Genomic DNA, 18,838 nt, shown 5'->3' with positions numbered 1-18,838 from the left:
AGTGAAGCAACTATAAACATTTATGTGGCAGTTCTTAACTCATTTGGGCAAATACCACTCAGTTTAAATTTTTAACTCATTTGGATAAATACCAAGGAGTGTGGTTGCTGGGTCATATGGTAAAAAGTATGTTTAGTTTTGTACAAAACTGCCAAACTGTCTTCCAAAGTGGTTGTACCACATTAATGACTTTTTAAAATAGGAGAGCTATTGTGTGGACTCTTTAAAAAGCAAAAATAATACCTTTGTGAAATCTTACCAATTTCTCTACTGGGAACTCAAACGTGATTCTCTCTTCAGGCAGTAGAAGGAAATAACAAAGCGGGGAGGACAGGTAGAGATTTTCTCTGCTCAAGAGACTCTCCCTCCCTCCAAACTTTCTAGCACAAAAAAAGCTTTAATCATAAGTGGGAATTTCTGAAAAGATCTTAGTGTTTATGGCTGTTTCCATTTTAACCTCAGCTATTAATTAACATCCTTTTGGCATGCAAATTTCGAGACTCTGGCCCAAGTCAAAGCTTGCATTTCCAAAACTTTGTGAACAGTATTGTTGGTAGTTCATAAATATATATTCACTGAAAATAACAACAGCAGGTAATGCTGCATTGTAGGAAGGGTATTAATTTTCTTCTCCTAGCTTTTCGGTCAATGAGGATAGATTTTAAATCCTTTTCCATCCTTTGAAAAAAAAAAATCTCTAGGGAAAAAAAAAAAAAAAAATCTCTGCAAAGAGAAACAGATGGTCTACCCTGCCTAGCACACCTGTTTTACTGGTTACTCTTAGACAAAGCTTCAGATACAAAAGGCTCACACCGATTTACTAAAAATACTGCATAATTTTAATTTGCATGTTTCTCTACAGAGTGTAATGGAACTGAGGTGTTCCCTAGTTTTATTTTTAAAATACCATTGTCATCAATAAAAGGAGATTTTACTTCAAAACTGAGGAGAGAGCAATTGCTTTTTGTTCATTTAGAAAAGTAAAGCTTGCTCAGTGTAATAATTTTAAGAATGCAGAAAAATAGTAAGAATGTAATTAAAAAAAAAAACCATCCCAGATTTCAGTACCTAGAAATAATCACTATTAATATTTTCAGTAACATACTTCCAGGTGTCTCTCCACACATCAGCTTATAAAGTAAGGAGAATTTTATATACATCCTACAGTAATCTGTTTTTTAAAATCTGCATTATGTTTGGTACTTCTTTCCATGGTAAAAATAGATGTTATTAATTTATTGTCATTTTTGTTGGTTGCATGGTATTCCATCGCAGTTATATTAGAATTTATTTTATAAATCTCTTATTGATTAATAATTAGCTTATTCTAATTTGTTGTATGTGTAAATTTTATATACATATAAAACATTTTTGAGGATTTATTTTATTATCTTCTTCAGATAAATTACTAGCAGTGTAACTTATGTAGTTTTTTGAGGCTGCTATATTTTGCCAAATTGCCCTCCAATAGATTTGTACCAATCTAACTCTTAACAACATGAAAGAGTTGGCATTTTTCTCACCAGCTCACCAACATGGGCATTGATATGTTAAAAAAGTAATTATAGGTGAAAAATTATATTTCATTGATACGCATACTTAACACTTATTCAAATATAAGATTAAGCTTATTTTCATTTACCTCTTGGCCATTTGTATTAATTTTGTTCTTTGCTCATATTTCTATTAGATAATGTTTTTCTGACTGATTGAAGAGCTCAGTATAAACTAAACAAAATGAGTTTATTGAATTTTTAAAGAAGCTTTTTTTACATTTTGGTTTGGAAGCCTCAAATTTTAAATGTTATCCCTAGCTGTACAAATTATTTAAATTATGCTAAAAAATGCACATTGCTAGACAAAATGATTCAAAAGGCTTTATTTTCTGTTCTCAAAAGAGAGTTCAAATGTCAGTTCTAAAAAATAATTTCTAATAGTCCCTTTCCGAAAAACTCACTTATTCACCAGTAGTGAAAATCAAGGCAAACCAAAGAACACAAAATTAATTTGTATATGCATATACACCACTTTCAGTGTCTGGTCCTTGTGAATTCTTCTTTTGCACTTCAAATGGTAGTATGTAATGTCTACTCTCTGTATCATTTACAGAAAAGAACTGGAACTTAAGAAATAAATTAGCAGAACAGCATGTGCCCTTTGTGAAAATCACTGAGCCACTGTGTCCCCAGTTATGCTTAATTAGGTACTTCATGTCACCCGAGGGAGGGCAAGTCACCCTAAATTAATGCTTCTCCATTGTTTCCTGAGGAACATGGTAAATTGAGACATTTACTCAGCTAAGTCTCCAGGTTGTGCATTATTCCAGGGGCTCTAAAGAATGTGATGTACAGGCACATGAAAGCTTTTCTTACTCTCTCTGAGCCTAGAAAATAAGCAAGTGCCACCCTCCCAGTTCTGCAGAGAAGAATAAAAAAATAGAGAACAGAAGTATAACATATGTGGGTTTGTTGCCACTGGATGGATGTTTGGGGGGTTAATTTAATTTTTCAACCTATCGAGGATGTACTACAATGCATGCACATATCCTGTATAGAAACACTAAGTAGAGACTTAGGCTTAAATTCTGGGTCATCAGCAAACTGAGCTACAACAGACTTTCTTAGCCTTTATTAACTGTAAAAGGACACATGTCAAGGAGACAGAAAGCATCTTATTTAATCTGGCTCTCCTTTCACTCTTTTCCAGTGGAAAGGATGAGCTCTTGACTCCATATGTACTTCTATGATACAATAATCTGCTCTTGAAAGGCATAGGATCATTCCACAAGCAAAACAAGATGAAAAATAAAAGTGTGAATTTCTCCTCTAACTGTCTTTTACAGAAAGAGTGTGTGGTGGGGGGACAGGTGCCAAATGTTTATGTAAAAGCAGGAAAAAAGTGATTTTTGTGTTCATATAAAAGCCTGTCTTGTTCATATGTTCACTCCTGGTTTTATGAAGATATCTTATTTCCTAATTAGTTTACAAACTCCTTTTGGGCAGGAACTTTATATCATAATTTTCTTGTATTCCCTCACAATGTATACAATGTGTATTTGTTTATAGATTGCTTTACAAGGTTTTGGGAGAATGAGCTAAACAATCTACAATTGTGTGACACAGTTTATTCATAATAAAATAGTACCTTGAAGAAGGTATTATAAACTCTATTAAAGAATTCTGCAAGACAGGATGTAACTCAAAATAATTAGAGACATATTTAATAGTTTTCATAAAGTATAGTGAATCTCCACTGAAAACAGGCCATTATATGTTCTTTGTATACCATATATGTGTGTGTGTGTATCTGTGTACACTTCCTACCATGGTGGAAAATGGATTTTAAACCTAGACACAATAAATAATTAAGGATAGAAACAGCATTTTATAATACTTTGATTCATAAGTAAAAATAGATTCTTAAAAAAAAAAAACCCTTTATTTTTCCTGCAAAAATAACAATCAAAATAGAAAACTGACCATCAGCTGTTTGTTCTTCCATAGAAAGCTGTCATTAGACATATCTCTAAAGCTAAACCAGAACTTCCAGTTTCATTAGCCTTCCTTTTAAACTGCATCCCTTTACATTCAGAGAGCCCAAGAGTGTTTATGCTCCTGAAATACACACCCACACACCCACACCCGCTTCTAGGTAACAGGTGATTAAAAGACACTTACTGCATGCATTTATTAAACAGAAGTGTTTCATTTAGATGCTTATATAAATCAGCCATATTCTGAAGTTTTCATCATGATTTGCATTAATGTCACTTTACTTTATGGACAATTAATAATGATGTGGAATGCTCTGTTAAATGCATAATAATTCTAAAAATATATTAATACATTTCAATGTCTTCATTAGTCTACCTAATGAATTATGAGTTAATGATGCATAAAATAGGTTCACTAGATTTGAACACCAAAATTCTAAAATAAAAAAATAGGCTGTGATTATTACAACTGCTACAGTATAGTATCATGACTATTTCCAAATATATGTTTTGGTGTTCAGAATTTTTTTTTAAATGGGAACCTGAAAGGAACACAGGAAAAAAAAAAAAAAGGTAGTAATAAAATCAATGACTTACATGATCTATTGTAGCTTGAAACAGTCCCTTCTCTGTCAATTAAACAGATGCAGCTTTTCTGTAATGTTAGAATAATGATAATAATATTAAAATTTCCTAGGCACTCGCACGCCAGGTGCCATGCCAGTTCCTTGAATCCTTAAAATAACTCTCTGAAGTCGGTATTCCTGCAGCCACCTTGCAGCTGAAGAAATTGAGGCTTAGGAAGTTCAAATAACTTGCCCAAGGTCACAGAGCTGGTGAATGACACACCTGAGAGTCAAACCTAGCTGCTCTAGTTTCATAGCCTCTGCCCTCATCTCTTATTTATACTTCGGAAAGTACTTATTGGGCATATATTATGTGTCAGACACCCTGCTATAGAGTGAGGATAAAGTAGTCAACTTGAAAATTTCTGATCTCCATGGGGCTTAGCAGGAGAGACAAACAACAGAAAAATGTAAAGGCAAATGACTAAAATAATTACATTTGTGTGAATCACCATAGCACCGGCATATACCCACTGGGAATGAGGCATTGCTGAATTAGATGGTTCTCCCTAACGTAACTGGGTCATCTAGTTTATGTAGTAGCGTCTCTTTGATATTCTGCTCTTGCACTGTCTCCATTCTCAAGGAGGATGACCTAACTGAGTACAGAAAAGTCTTTGATTTGCATTACTGACAAATCTGTCAGCTGGACTATCCCTCCAATCATAAAGGAAACTGGAGGGACAGAGGTCTGGATACATGATCCACATTCCATATCAGAAGCTTGCTGCCAGCCTCATGAGTCAGGCTGCCCCTCCAAGTGGCCAGAATAGGTTTCAGATCCAACTGACACCACGACAGATGGCTATCACTTGATGGAGACAACCAAATTACTATCTTATTTTTGGCTTATTTTATGACTTTATGAGGGCGTCATTTTGGAATAAGTTCTAATTGCATTTTTTGTGGCAGGGACCACACCTCTAGGAACATTATCAAACTCATGCCTCCATTTTAACCTAAGACTCTTTCCTCACTTGAAGTACACGCCTCATAACATAACAATACACCAGATTTTTTAAAGTGTGTATTTGTTTGTTTATTTATTTTTTGTAGGGGGTGGTAACTAGGTTTGTTTGTTTGTTTATTTAATGGAGGTACTGGGGATTGAACTCAGGACCTTGTACATGCTAAGCATGCACTCTACCACTGAGCTATACCCTCCCCTCCTAGGGTTGCTATTAATCACTTGACTTGAACAGGAGCCTTATATGCATATTACTGAAAGTCTTCCTATACATGTTTCATTAGTATCCTTAAAAGTACCCATTACCACCCAAGTAAGCAAGTCCAAATGGTTTCCGCATGTGCTCTAGACATTGTTACCTTTGTGACATTTCAGGAAACAAGTCAAAGCAGTTGTACATAATCTGTCTCTTTTGAATATTGTCCCACTTGGAAGATGTATTCATTTGCCAAGGCTGCCATGACAAAGTACCACGGACTGGGTACAGCAGAAGTTTGTTTCCTCATAGTAGTTCTGGAGGCAAGAAATCTAAGTTCAAGGTGTTGGCACAGTTGGCTTCTTCTCAGGCCTCATTCTTGGCTGTTGCTGGCTGTCACTCCTCTGTGTCTTCACGTGGTTTTCCCCTTGTGTGTGTGTGTGTGTTTCCTAATTTCCTCTTGTTATAAAGACACCAGTCATATTGGATGAGGGCCCACCCTAATGACCTCATTTCAACTTAATTACCTCTTTAAAGGCCCCATCTCCAAATATAGTCACATTTTGAAGTCCTGGGAGTTCGAACTTCAACATATGAACTTGGAGATGGAAGAATAGGAGAGTGTACGAGAAGTGAGACCGTACCCAGGCCAGTCTATCATTCCATTACAGAATATAGGGGTTTATGGTAATTCCTTAACTCCTAATAGCTCCTAAGTGTGGCCTGAGGTCAATATTGGGATGTTCTCCCCACCCCTTCCTCTAGCACAGGGCTTGCTAGAGAGGTGTGTCCCCCACTGGACAGGAAGCTAGGTGATATAAATAACACAGTGAAAGTGATTCAGTTCCCTTGCAGTTCTGAGGAAGTCCTTGGGCAGTCTGGGTTTGTTAGTAATGTTTTTAACACTTGCTAATTCCTCCCTCCCCATTCCCTGCCTTTTTTTCCCTAAACAAACAGAATCAGGCCTCAGGCTCAAGGGCCTTTGGCAAGCAACAGCATCGAGCCCTAACTGAATACAGTTTTTGTTGCATGTTTGTTTTCACTAAATTCATGAGGTCACCCACCATTCCATTTATGGTAAATGATTCTGTTTTTCAATTAAAATAGGATACATGTTTTCTTTAAGATAAAGTTTTTAAGTTAAAAAAAGTGAGTCAGTTGAAAGAACGTATTACTGATAGCACAGGTGGTAGGCAGATAGGAAAACCTCACAAAGCGGTCTATGGGAGATGTGAAGTCTTAGAAATGCAGCTCTAACATGTAAGATAAGCAGAGATATTGGTCTTAGTGACTCTTCAGTTGTTCACCAAAGGATGCGCCTTAGAAAAATGGCATTTCTAGCTCCACCCTGAGCTGCTGCTGCCAGGATTGTGGTCAACCCTTGCTGCCAGGGGCCTGGTCCACTCCCCAGAGTGATGTATCTTCTCCTCGGAGCCCATGAGAAGACAGAGCTACCTGCCCCTTTTTGTCTCCTGAAAACTGCCATGTCTAGTATCTAAACAGTCCCTACCCACAGGACAGAGGTTCTTTCTGGATCCTTTTCCTTTTCCTTTAGTTCTGATCTTAACATAAGTAAAGCCTTCATCTCAGTTAAGGAGCAGCTAATAAGTGAAGTTCGGTGCAGACACAGGTTGATGAAGAATTTTTGACTTGGATCTGAAAATGTCCAAGAAATCCCAGCACACATCTGATTCATAATTTTTTTCCGTGCTTATTTCCCCTCTGTCGAATTTTTGTTTTACAACTTGGGATTTCACTCTCTGCCTCCCTCCTGGATTTCTGATTTAATGCTAACCCTAGGACTTGGGTAGTTCAAATAAGAGGCTAGGCTTATGTTTGTGTTGGACATTCTAGTTTTGCAAAGTATTTTATTTGCAAGAGTAAAATATCTGCCCACTCAAGACTGGTTAAGTAATCTATCATGAAACTCTGTGATGGATTTAGAATACATGGGGGAAGTGCTCCTGGTATAATAAACAAAGATAGCAGGTTACAAAAACAGCAATTCTGGTCAGGTATGACTTTTAAAAAGCCTTATACATATATATTACAATTTATTCATACATGTAATTGGAAGACTATGCCATAATGTTATCAATGGTTCCTTAGCTAGAGGGATTATGAGGGTTTTAAATTTTGTTCTTTATACTTTTCTATATGTTCTTAATTTTCTTTTTTTTTTGGACTATACATTTTTTTTCAATTTTTTATTGAGGTATAGTTGATGTACAATATTATATAAGTTTTAGATGTACAACATAGTGATTTATAATTTTTAAAGGCTATACTCCAATTATAGTTATTACAAAATATTGGCTATGTTCCTGTGTTGTACTATATATCCTTGTAGCTTATTTATTTTATACATAGTAGTTTGTACCTCTTAATCCCCTACCTCTATTTTTCCCCTCCCTCCTTCCCTCTCTCCACTATAACCATTAGTTTGTTCTCTGTATCTGTGAGTCTGTGTCATTTTTGTTATGTTCACTGGTTTGTTTTATTTTTTAGATTCCACATATAAGTGATATCATACAGTATTTATCTTTCTTTGGCTGACTTATTTCACTTAGCTTTATACCCTCCAAGTCCATCCTTGTTGTAGCAAATAGCAAAATTTCACTCTTTTTTTATGGATGAGTAGTATCCCATTATATACAACATCTTCTTTATCTATTCATCTGTTGATAGACAGTCGGCAATTGTAAATAATGCCACTGTGAACATTGAGGTGCGTGTATCTTTTTGAATTAGTGTTTTCATTTTTTTCAGATATATACTTAGGAGTGGGATTGCTCAGTCATATGACAGTTCTATTTTTAGTTTTTTGAGACACCTTTATACTGTTTTCCACAGTGGCTATACAGATTTCCATTCGCACCAACAGTGTATGAGGGTTAGGTGTTAATTTTCTGCATTGAATTTTTATTTTGTTTAAAATTTGAAAAAGAAAGATGACCACTGCTGGCCAGGGCTCTTTGACAAATTACTTTTGCCTTTTCCTGAGAAAGGGATGGCACTGCTACAGTTAGTCCTCAATCATCCTCTACCAAAGATTCTACAAGTGTTAGGTGAGATACAGAGTCAACAAAACAAAATGAGTTAGATATCACTAGGTTAGGTGAAATCTTTTTTTTGGGGAGGGATTAAAAAACAATAATAGCCTTTATCTCAGAATTTGTGAAACTAAAACAGCAAGTGAAAATAGGCTAACACCAGGATGAAATGTGAATAACCAGATATATTGTTTTACTCCTTTGCAACCATTTATTTTGTCCCCTCACGTTAAAAAGCTTTTCTACGGCCATGGTTCTCAATAATTTTAACATCATCATCCATCAGATCCAACGAGGCTCCTAGGAGTAACTAGTTTTCAGTGGCATAAGGAAGAGAGCATCATGTAGGTGCAAATCAGAATGGGGAGGGGAATTTAACTTGGACAAAAAAATACTTCTGGATGCTTCTGATATTCCCTTTCTTTGATAATTACCACTTTATATTATTTTGTTGCCTTTTATTGAATATTTAGATCAACATCACAGGCAACTACCCATTAAGAAAAAGCTTTACTATATTCTGCTAAATACAGTTTAGTTCCATTCTCCCTCCTCCCTTCCTAACTGTATCCTATCTTGCTGTCCTGTCTCTGCAGTCCTTGTCCTTCAGGGAAAGGTGACTTAATCTCTATCCTCAGGGCTAGACCTGTTTGATTTAAAGCTAATCTCAAACCCTTGTGACAGTGTCTGGTTTAGGAGTAGGGTTTGGCCAAGTGAGCTTTGGCATTCCTCACCACAGGATTGTTCAGACATGAGCCTGAGGGGCAGTGTGAGCTAATGAGACACCAGCTGCTTAAAAGATATGTTCTTACTGTTAGGAGAAAGTCCCAGAAAAGCTGCCTTCTCTGGAAATCATTCTGTGCTGTTACAGTCTCTCCCCAGTGAGGGACACTGAGGATGAAATAATTCAAAATGAAGAGCACAAATGAGAGACTTGTAGGGACTGTGCCAACCCTGAAGCTTCCCCTACTTCTAAAGTACCACATACAAACATTTCCTTAGGCTGCAAGCCTGTTGGGGTCAAGATTTCCATTTCTTGAAGCTGAAAGCAAACTCATACCAATACAACATGTGTAAAATTGAAGAATTCCCCAAAATACAGGTTTATGATTTAGGCTGGAATGCTAGGGAAAGAGAAGCTGCTTGAGCTATAACTATTGATTTAAGTTAATCACTTTAAATAGCATCTTAAATATTAACTCTAAAATTTCCCATTAAATACAGCATAAGAATATGGTTGGTTATAAGAGATGAGGGCTTTTAGCAATCACAAAATGCCAACCATCTTAAAGCAAATCTCAATAATAGGATTTGTGCTTAAACTGTGTTTTACCTGTAATGTCCTTCAGATCCAATCTTAAAATATCAATGCTGATAAGAAGTGATTAAGATACATTTCTTCCTGAATAATTTATGTGTCACATCATCAAGTTGAAGAATTATATTGAAGAGAGATTTCAATAACTATTTGTAGTATTACAAAAATCGTCCTTACATTTTAAAAAAAGTGGTCCCTTTTCAGATAATTCATTCATACCTTTAAGTTTATTGAACTATTTAAAAATAACAACATCAAAACACAAAAACAGAAGAAAGTTTTTAAAAGAAAAACTCAACTTTTTCCTTTGGTGAAATTTCATAATTTTTTCTATAGCACATACATCTATGAAATCAGTACCTTTAAGGGTCTAGGGTAGGGGAGGTGATAAGAAAACAGGTGCAAGGTAATCCACATGATTATTTTCTAGGAGAAATGCAACTGCATTGAACTTATATGTTTTTTAAGATTACTTAGGTACCAAAATAATTATGGGAAACCAGGGCTGTATTTTGATAGAATATCTTCTGTCCTTCAAAGATGCTTATTTTGGGGTTTCCACTTTCTCTCCATTAAACTCAGCAGTATTTATTCCACAGACTACAGGTTCACAGACACTTTGCCATTCATCCTCCATTATTTACTTATAAATATAAGTAATGTATGAATCTGCAAGATTCATATATTCCTACATATTACAATAGCATGTGGCCACAGAGGAAATAAAGCATTCAGGCTAGCTGAGCATTGGCCATCTAGATTTAAATTGATTTCTCTTTTGCTGACACGAGTAAGTAGGAGAAAGATACGGTGTCACCAAAAGAGAAAGTTCTTAAATGAAGGGAAAATGTGTTAAATCAACTCTATTCTTTTTTGTGTTTGGTGGTTCATGTTTGAGATTTTAGAATGGAAAGCAATACTTGATAAGGTCCAAACAACCAACATTAACTGATTTGTAGGTTCTGTTTCCAAAAACGTAAAACGTTTTAACTCAATGAGACTTTATTTTGGGGGGAGGACTTGTAAACGAAATATCCCAATGAGTGAAATTTTGACCAAAATAAATCACATATCTGGATATGTTATTATCTTTAAATATAGCCATGGGTGATTTGAGAGGAGTGAGAGAAAAAAAAAATGTATGGAATAATTGCCTCATTACCACGTATCAGGTTAAAGTACTTGTTTGATTTAAACAGATGTGAAGTTAATGAATACAAGGAACCACTATGAAGTTTCACCTTTTCTTATCAAAATGGTAACATTAGGCACCTATACTCTTGAGAACCAGGCTGGGTAGGGAGAAAGGTAATTGATCTAGGCAAAAACCCTTCAGGGGAATGGACAAGAAGAAAAGAAACCTGACCATGTGTGTAAGAGGAGCACTCCCTAAGCTCTATTCTGAGATGGTAAGTTAACCATTTGGATGGGATGGTAATTGGGTCCATTGCGATGCATTTGTTATACCATTTAACATATTAAAAATGGAACCAAGTCCAAGCCCTGGAACATCTGCTCAGTTTTCCTAAAACTTAGAAGCTTACTTTAGTTAAAAAAAAAAAAATCACCAGTGAACTTGACTAAGCATAGATATAGGATAAATTTATTCAATTCCTCAGATTAAGTTCAGAGGTAAATTTTCCAAGATAGACAGCAATGTGAATTTGGGTATTTGAAATTTGAAGAAACTCCTGGGAATCTTATGTTTCTATTTTGGTCCAGTTAAGAAATAGGAGAAAGTCCTTGAAAACTTCTGATTTCTACATTTAAAAATTGAAGTGTAAAAGTTTGACGAAAGTAAGCTAGTAGCCAAATTTAACAAAATAATGTAGCATTTTATTTTGAAAAATGAATATTCCAAGAAAATATTTAACATTTGATAAATTTACTTCATAATAGAGGATAATGGTCAAATACGTCAAATCACGTTAGGTTTAGAGTTCACCCACTGTCTAAAATTTTGTAGTTTTGTCCATTCATTCAACAAATACTTATTAAATACCTATCATGTGCCAAGCACTATTCTAGACCCTGGGGATAAAAAGTAGAACAAACAAAGTCCTGTCTTACGGAACTTAATTAATAGATTGTACTTCATTGGCACTTGTGCTACTAACGTAACGACTTAATGTAAACAAGGATTTGGGATGCTCTGTATCAAAACAGTGTTAACATTCCCAACAAGCAAATAACAACAAACAAGTAATAAAATGTCTTTTTAACTTCACCAGGCTGAATAGACATCATTTTGGCATGTTCATATTCCTTGATAGAGATGACAGAAACCAGTTTGTTAATAAACACTGCCTGGATGGTGGACAAAACTATAATATCCCACACCCTAATATGATGAAAATATTGTTTAAATAAGAGTTATTATTATTTATATTTCTATGTTAACTTGTTGACAAATACATACTTTTAAAAACATATTTCGAACATATCTCTTGTATCTATCACTATTGGTTTAAATTCTGCAGAAGTCTGGATTTTAAAGTATTTCTTTGTTTCTTATTTAACTATTGTTCTCACTCCCTAATGAAGTAATCCTCTTTGTCAGGTTTCTTGTGGCACTGCCAATGAGAACAGTAGTGAAACATAGAAGTTTAATATTATACCTCTTTTTGTTTCTTTTTTTTTAAATTTTTCCTTTCTCCTCTTAACATATGTAGAATAATCATCTTTTTCAAGATTAACCCACTCACTCTAATCCCTAACACCGTGCAGAATCATCTGTTTATTATCTTAACCTCTGAGCCTTTCCCAAAGCACCACTAAGTGCTCACTCTCTTCTAGTCCAGGAAATCAATACTTTTCATATTGTTAAAAAGTTCCTGAAACTAAATGGGTTACAAAATGTTTTTATTGTATCTGAGAATGGCTGGTGCAATCTGATCAAGAAAATTTCACAGCTGTATTTCTTTATCTGCACCAAATAATGTATTCACCTTTGCCTTCTACACATGTACAAATTACATCTTTATTACTGTCTGTCACTGGTGCAGATATAATTCTATAATTGTTTTAAATTTGGCTTTATTTGTTTAACAAGAATCTATTGAGCCTCTACTACAAATTTACCCAACACCCTTACAGGTACTAGCAATATGATAATAAATAAAATAGACATGTTCTTTAACTTACTAGAATTTACATTTACTGTTATTTGGAAGATTATATATTTCTGGTTAATGTTAGGATAAGCCAGTCAATGTTGATGCTGCAGTTTTTAGCCAAAAACCTTTTTCAAAAAAAAAAAAAAACACTGCATTTTACCTTGTATTCAACTCTTATCTGGGACATTAATCATTTTTTTTGATAAAAAACCAATTCACAATTGTGAATATTTACAGAGTACACTAACATTCTGTTTTCACACTCAACAATGCTAAGAGTACCTCTTAGCTAAAAATGTCCAACCATTTAAATCTGGTATAATGAGAATATCAAAGTCTACTTTCCTAAGAACTTCATTCACTATGTTGCAATAACAATTTCAACATATAATTAGGGCAACTTTAATCTTCTCCAACCCCCTGGAGTGTTATATGGAAATAGGATATTACTTCCCCTTAGACATTATATTTCTCCCTTTTACTATTGTAAACAGCTTTTAAAATGAATCCAGCTCAAGAATGTGTGTGAGGGGCTTTTCAAAGGGTTCATCAAGTGACCCATTAACTGGAGAGGAGAGTTGACATGGACGGAGTCTGGGTGGGGGTAATGCTGAAGATGGAGTCCAAACCAAATTTCTTTGAAGTGTTATGTTCTATCGTTTAAAATCGTGCAAAATGTTTATTGTATCCATATAGTTTCATGCTCGTTTTAATGTAAAAACAATGTTTTAATTTCTTGCCAGTGACTAGCATTGTTGCCCCACAATGTAACAGAAATTTCTACTCTAGAAGTGATATACCGCCATGTTCCTTTCATCCATGGGATTCTTGTGCATTTTTGCCACAATAAAATGTGAACACAGGCTGATAATCAATCAATCACTTTCTCCCCCTCCATACAGAGTCTCTTGCTCTCTCGTCTTCCTACTCATGTCCACAGTGAGCTGCTGACCAGGAGGTCCATCCAACGAGAAGTTCCTTTGGATTCACTCCCTTTTACTTGCCTTGGGGTGAGGAGAGGGAGTACTCCCACCCTCTACAATGGGAAGAACTTCAGGTTTATCACTCCTCCTCAGCCCATCATCTTTGAATATAATGTTAGGTAGGTTATATGCTATATATATGGATGTGGGTAGCAAAGTCAGTGTTGTCACCTCTTACAAAGCCCTAGAGAAGAGTGTCGTCCAGGGTGCTCTTCAGAATGAGGGAGACATGACATCTCTTTGCCATCCTTTGGATCATGGGTATCAACCCCAAGGCAACAGATGAAGTCACCATTCAACATCCTGGTGCCTTGTTACATTCACTAGATGTGAATGTGTGCTTGGAAAGTACACATTTATGCAAATAAAAAGTATTATGTTGGCAGCACAAACACATGTAAAAATTTAGGAAGGACTGTCTTGTGATTTACGCAAAATCACAAGAGATAACGACTTTGTTATGCCACTCCTGAAACGGTGTGAGGAAGCTTGCTAGCTGCTTGTGCTACTGCTTTGGGAGGTGGGTGAGAAGTTAAGGGAGGCTTCTGTCTTCTCTGAATCTAGGCCATATTTTTAGAGCCTTTTTCTTAATTCGAAATGGGCGTGTAATCATTTATTTGTAATTTGTTGTTGTTGTTCACTATAAACAGAGAGGCAGGGAATAGTTTCATACCTTTCAGGTGTGCTTGTAATATCAGCATTAAATAGAAATCTTGAGCCGGGGATATCTTACAGTACAGAAGGCTCTGTGTTACCATTTAGTGGGGACAGACTTCTATGGGCCACTCACCCAGAAGCCTGCAGAATTTCTCCACCAGACAGCTGAGTAGGCTGGCACCAACTCTTCATCTATGTATTGGCTTCAGTGTTTCAAAAGGAAGCTTTTAGAGGAAAAAAAAAATCAACACACATCAGACATTATGTAATAGGTGAAGCAAAGTTCCACAGTGTCACATAGTTTTCTCAGTGTCCCAGTGTTACAGTGGCAGGTCTTTCATCCCAGCATCTACCATGTGTTCTATCCTCTGCCCCTAAACTGAACCCCTAAAAGTCTGCTGCCTCTAGTAGGCGGGCACTCTATGGATGGCACAGTCTTTCCAGAGCAAAATGTAGAAGCACTTTCTGTTGGCCGGCAGCCCTTTCCCATAGTTCCTGAAGTGTCTCCACCTCTTCTGTTCTCTACAGAGCAGAGGGCATTCGCCCACCCTCTACTCTATACCTTGCCTCAGAGAGAGCCGCTATGACAACATGAAGTGACAGGGTGGCTCAAAGCTCATCCCAGCCTCAAGTAACCTCATGAAGCTTACGCCGCACAGGAGGAAATGCCAGAAATGTTGCTTTTCTTTAGACTCTTAAATTAAATCCCAAACTCCTTCTGCCAGGCAAAACTTCAGCTTCAGGCATCACTGGGGCTCCCCACTACATGCCCAAACTGTTGTGCAAAGGTATTGGGGTTCTCACACTGAGCAAATATTGAGGAGACCTTGAATGTTTTTGCCCTTGTGGATCACTGATCAGCTGTCCATCATCCAAGCCTCCGTGGCCCCTTAAAGTCTAGTGAGTTTGCTGATTCTGTGTCAAATTAGAGGCATAAGAACCTGTGCCAAGGATGACAAATTGGGGCCTAAGTTCTCATTTCTCTCCCCATTTCTGTCCCCTCCAGAAGGTTCTTCCAGGGAGGGGTATGTGGGCCCATGCCATGCTCCCCTTCACCCCTCTCCTTCCCAGTTGAAGGCAATGTCTTCTCCTTTCCTTACTGGTCTCTTTTCTCTGCCCTCCAGGGACAACTGTTCTAACCACCTTAATGAATTTAGGACAGAGGTAACTAACCCATGGCTGGTGGAAGTTTTGGTTTGGCTCATGCAGTGGGTTTTTTTTTTTTTTTAACTGAAATTAGTTACCAGCATTTAAAAATTGAGCAAGATCACATAAAAATCAATAATTCTAGCCCCATAGGGAGATTTGGAAAATCGGCCTTTATGGCAGAACAATAGCCAGCTGAGGCAGAGAAGGGCTGTCCCGTTAGACAGCGGTACTCTGCTTCTGCTCGGCCTGGCCCAGCCCACTTCACTAGTTAACAGCACCTGCCCGACCTGAGGAGTGGTTGACTTTGGAATGTTCTGCTGTGGTCTTTCACAAAAGCCAGAGAGAGGGGCTATTTGGGGGATATTATCCCTAGAAAGTAAATCTAGAAGCAGGTGAGAGGGTAGAGGATCTGGTTATCTTTATAAAAGCAGAAAAGGAACAAATCATAAAATAATAGCAGAATAAATTATCCCTCCATCTTAACAATAAAATACCCACTATATTCAAAGATTTCATCATGTCCTAGGCCCTAAAAGAGGCAAGGCCATTTAATCCTCGCAAAAACCACATGAGGTGAGGGCTATTGTCCCTGTTCTACTGATGGGAAAACTGAAGTTCAGAGAAAAGTGATTTGGCTAAGTCACAAAACTAGGAAGTTGAGGAACGTGGAATGCAGACACGTGTGATTCTTCACTCCTGGGCTACATTGTCTCTCCTACCATAGATGTTAGCAGCCCCTTCTTCAAGGGATTAAAGGCACCCAAATAATCGCCAAGTTTAATGTGGTCAGATCCTGAATTGGAATCAAGTCATCTTGGCACTAAAGGAGTACTAGTGACTACATCCATTCCCGCTCCCTCTTCCAGAAGGAGGCTATTTTCTAAGTGCCTCTTGAAGGCCAGGGTGACACCGTGCTTTTACAAAAAGCAGTTATTCAAAAGATATGTTAATTACATTAGTCCTGGGAGCTTGCCTTAAATTTTACGAAGTGTGCACGTGCGAGTATGTGTGGGGAGGGGACAAGAAGAGGCAAGGAAGGGGAACACAGCTTATGATCCCTCCTGTGGTGGGCCACAGAATTGCTGAAAAGATGCAAAACAGACACCTGCAAGTGATTTTCCAAAATGTAAAGTAGCTACAGAAAAAGAAAAGTTTTAAAATAAGTCAAAATGCTTTGTTTTGTTCTGGGAAATTAATAGAAATAGAGAGATACCTAATATGATAAGCTTTTAGGTTGACAAACATGATTTCATAATGAAGCTTTTAATCAAACCTAGTTTGAATTTGTGTGTTTACAATGTAATGAATCGCACATTATGTAATACACAAAATATTTTATTAGCATTTACTTATGTATATTGAAACAGTTATTGGTACTTCATAAACTTATAACAAAATTTTCTGTCTTGAATTTAAGCTAAAATATGATGATTTATGCCAGAACTGAAGGTATAACTGCTGAATATCACAGAGGAAAGCAAATTCGATTATAAAATAACAGATAAGGAGGCTCTAGATGCTGATGGAATTGTACTTCCATTTCTAGGTGGGATAAATGAGAAATTTCATGTCATTAATTTTGTAGTCTGTTAAAAAAACAATGCCAACTAAGTTGATGACTTTTCAGTAGCTGTGATGAAGTGATTTTAGAAGTAGTAGTATTGTTTGAGGGGGGAAATCCTGATAAAGAAAACTTTGTGAAAATTTTACTAGGTGAAAAGTTTGTTAGTTAAATTTAATAATTTGTCAGATTTTTTCTGATCTGAGATTATTCTCTGGCCTTCAGTGATGGTTTACAATCTAGGTTTTCAGGCTTGCTGGCTCTCCTAAAGTAGAACAATGAGGTATTTTGATGGCAGTTCCCAGTTCTTTTAAAGCTACTACTTAAAGTCTGAGATTGTTCTCATAAAAAGATAATAACTAAATGGCATTTACTACATTTAACTCCTGAACTAAGGAATCATCTAAGCTATCACTGTAGAGCTGAAACTAAGGCTAAAAGAGGTAAAGTGATTTGCCTAAGGTCATGCAGCATGAAAATGGCAGCGGAAGGCACCCCAACTCTGATAGCCTGTGTGTCCTTTCCTTTGGAGACTCTTAGTCTCAGTGCTTTGATCTCCCTTGCCTAAAGTTTAATGCTAATTAATATTTTATACCACTGATAACCTTGTCATTTGCTTGTTGTTGATCTGTTTGCTAATAATCTTTGAGTATTGTCAATGTGGACATCTTTATTAGACTGTTCAACAGAGAATATGGTAAATGACAACATTGGCATTGCATCAGCAAAATTTAGACTGTGGTAAACTGTAGGATACATGACTGGTTTCTTCAATGTAGAGTTTCAAGGAAAAAAAAAGGGAGTAACTCCCATTACATAGATTAAAAGAGATAACAAAGTACATCATATTTTGGAACTTGTTTGGATGCCGATTTGAACAAACTAACTGAAAAAAATTACTAGACAATCACGAAAATTTTAAGTGTATATTGTCATTTAATTTTTACAGTATAATAATGCAATTGTGGTTAAGTACCTAATATTTTAAGATTAAAAAATCTTTATCTTGTATAGGTACATATTGAAAGAGATGAACTGATAAGACGTTAAGCATTTCCTTCAAATCCCTTTTCCTTCCCAAAAGATGTAGACGACTGGTCTTTAGTTGATAATTGTCGAAGCAGTTTTCTGGGTACCTGCTGGTTCACTATATTATCCTATCTATTTTTGAGTCTGTTTGACATTTTCCGCAAAAAAATGTATTGTTCAACGATGAACCCAAAGTAGATCATTACTTCGATTTTATACTGCATAATGGCTCATTTCGGGGAGACCTCTGAACGGGCCTGAAAAGGTCTTAGAAGTAATCTAGTCAGTCGTCTGCACAGCCTCTTTTTCTTTTGGGCACAAAGCGGGGTGCGGGGTGGGAAGTGGCGACCGTTCTCTCTTCCCCTCTCCCAACTACCACGCCCAAGGTCCAGTTTCAAGCTAAGGTACCTCCAAAAGATACCTAATCTTTCCTAAAATAAAGCCTGAAGTTTTGGGGAAGAAGGGGTGTAACGGGGAAATTGTCGGTTGACAGCATTGAGATGCCGTGTTTAATTTTTGGTCTTGATTTTGCTAATTAGTTGCTTTGTCGTCAGGGGATGGAAGAACCAATACCTTTAATTTCTCTGCCCACGTGATAATGTTTTTGTTTTCAGGGTTATTTCTAAGGTGCAGGAAATTCTCAGAGAGCTTACGTCACCGCCAACAGTTACAGTAATTACCGTATTGACG

General features: G+C 36.6%; 1 protein-coding gene across 1 annotated transcript in view; it reads left to right on the top strand.

Moving 5' to 3' along the window:
• The window catches only part of CEP120 (centrosomal protein 120), a 160,930-nt gene that overhangs the window by 58,610 nt on the left and 83,482 nt on the right, over positions 1–18,838 (top strand). The gene's annotated exons all lie outside the window — the stretch shown is intronic.

The sequence above is a fragment of the Camelus bactrianus genome, chromosome 3 (assembly GCF_048773025.1).
Source record: "Camelus bactrianus isolate YW-2024 breed Bactrian camel chromosome 3, ASM4877302v1, whole genome shotgun sequence".
NCBI classification, from domain to species: domain Eukaryota; kingdom Metazoa; phylum Chordata; class Mammalia; order Artiodactyla; family Camelidae; genus Camelus; species Camelus bactrianus.
The sequence above is the reverse complement of the archived record's forward strand: the minus strand, read 5'-3'. Positions and strand labels throughout refer to the sequence as shown.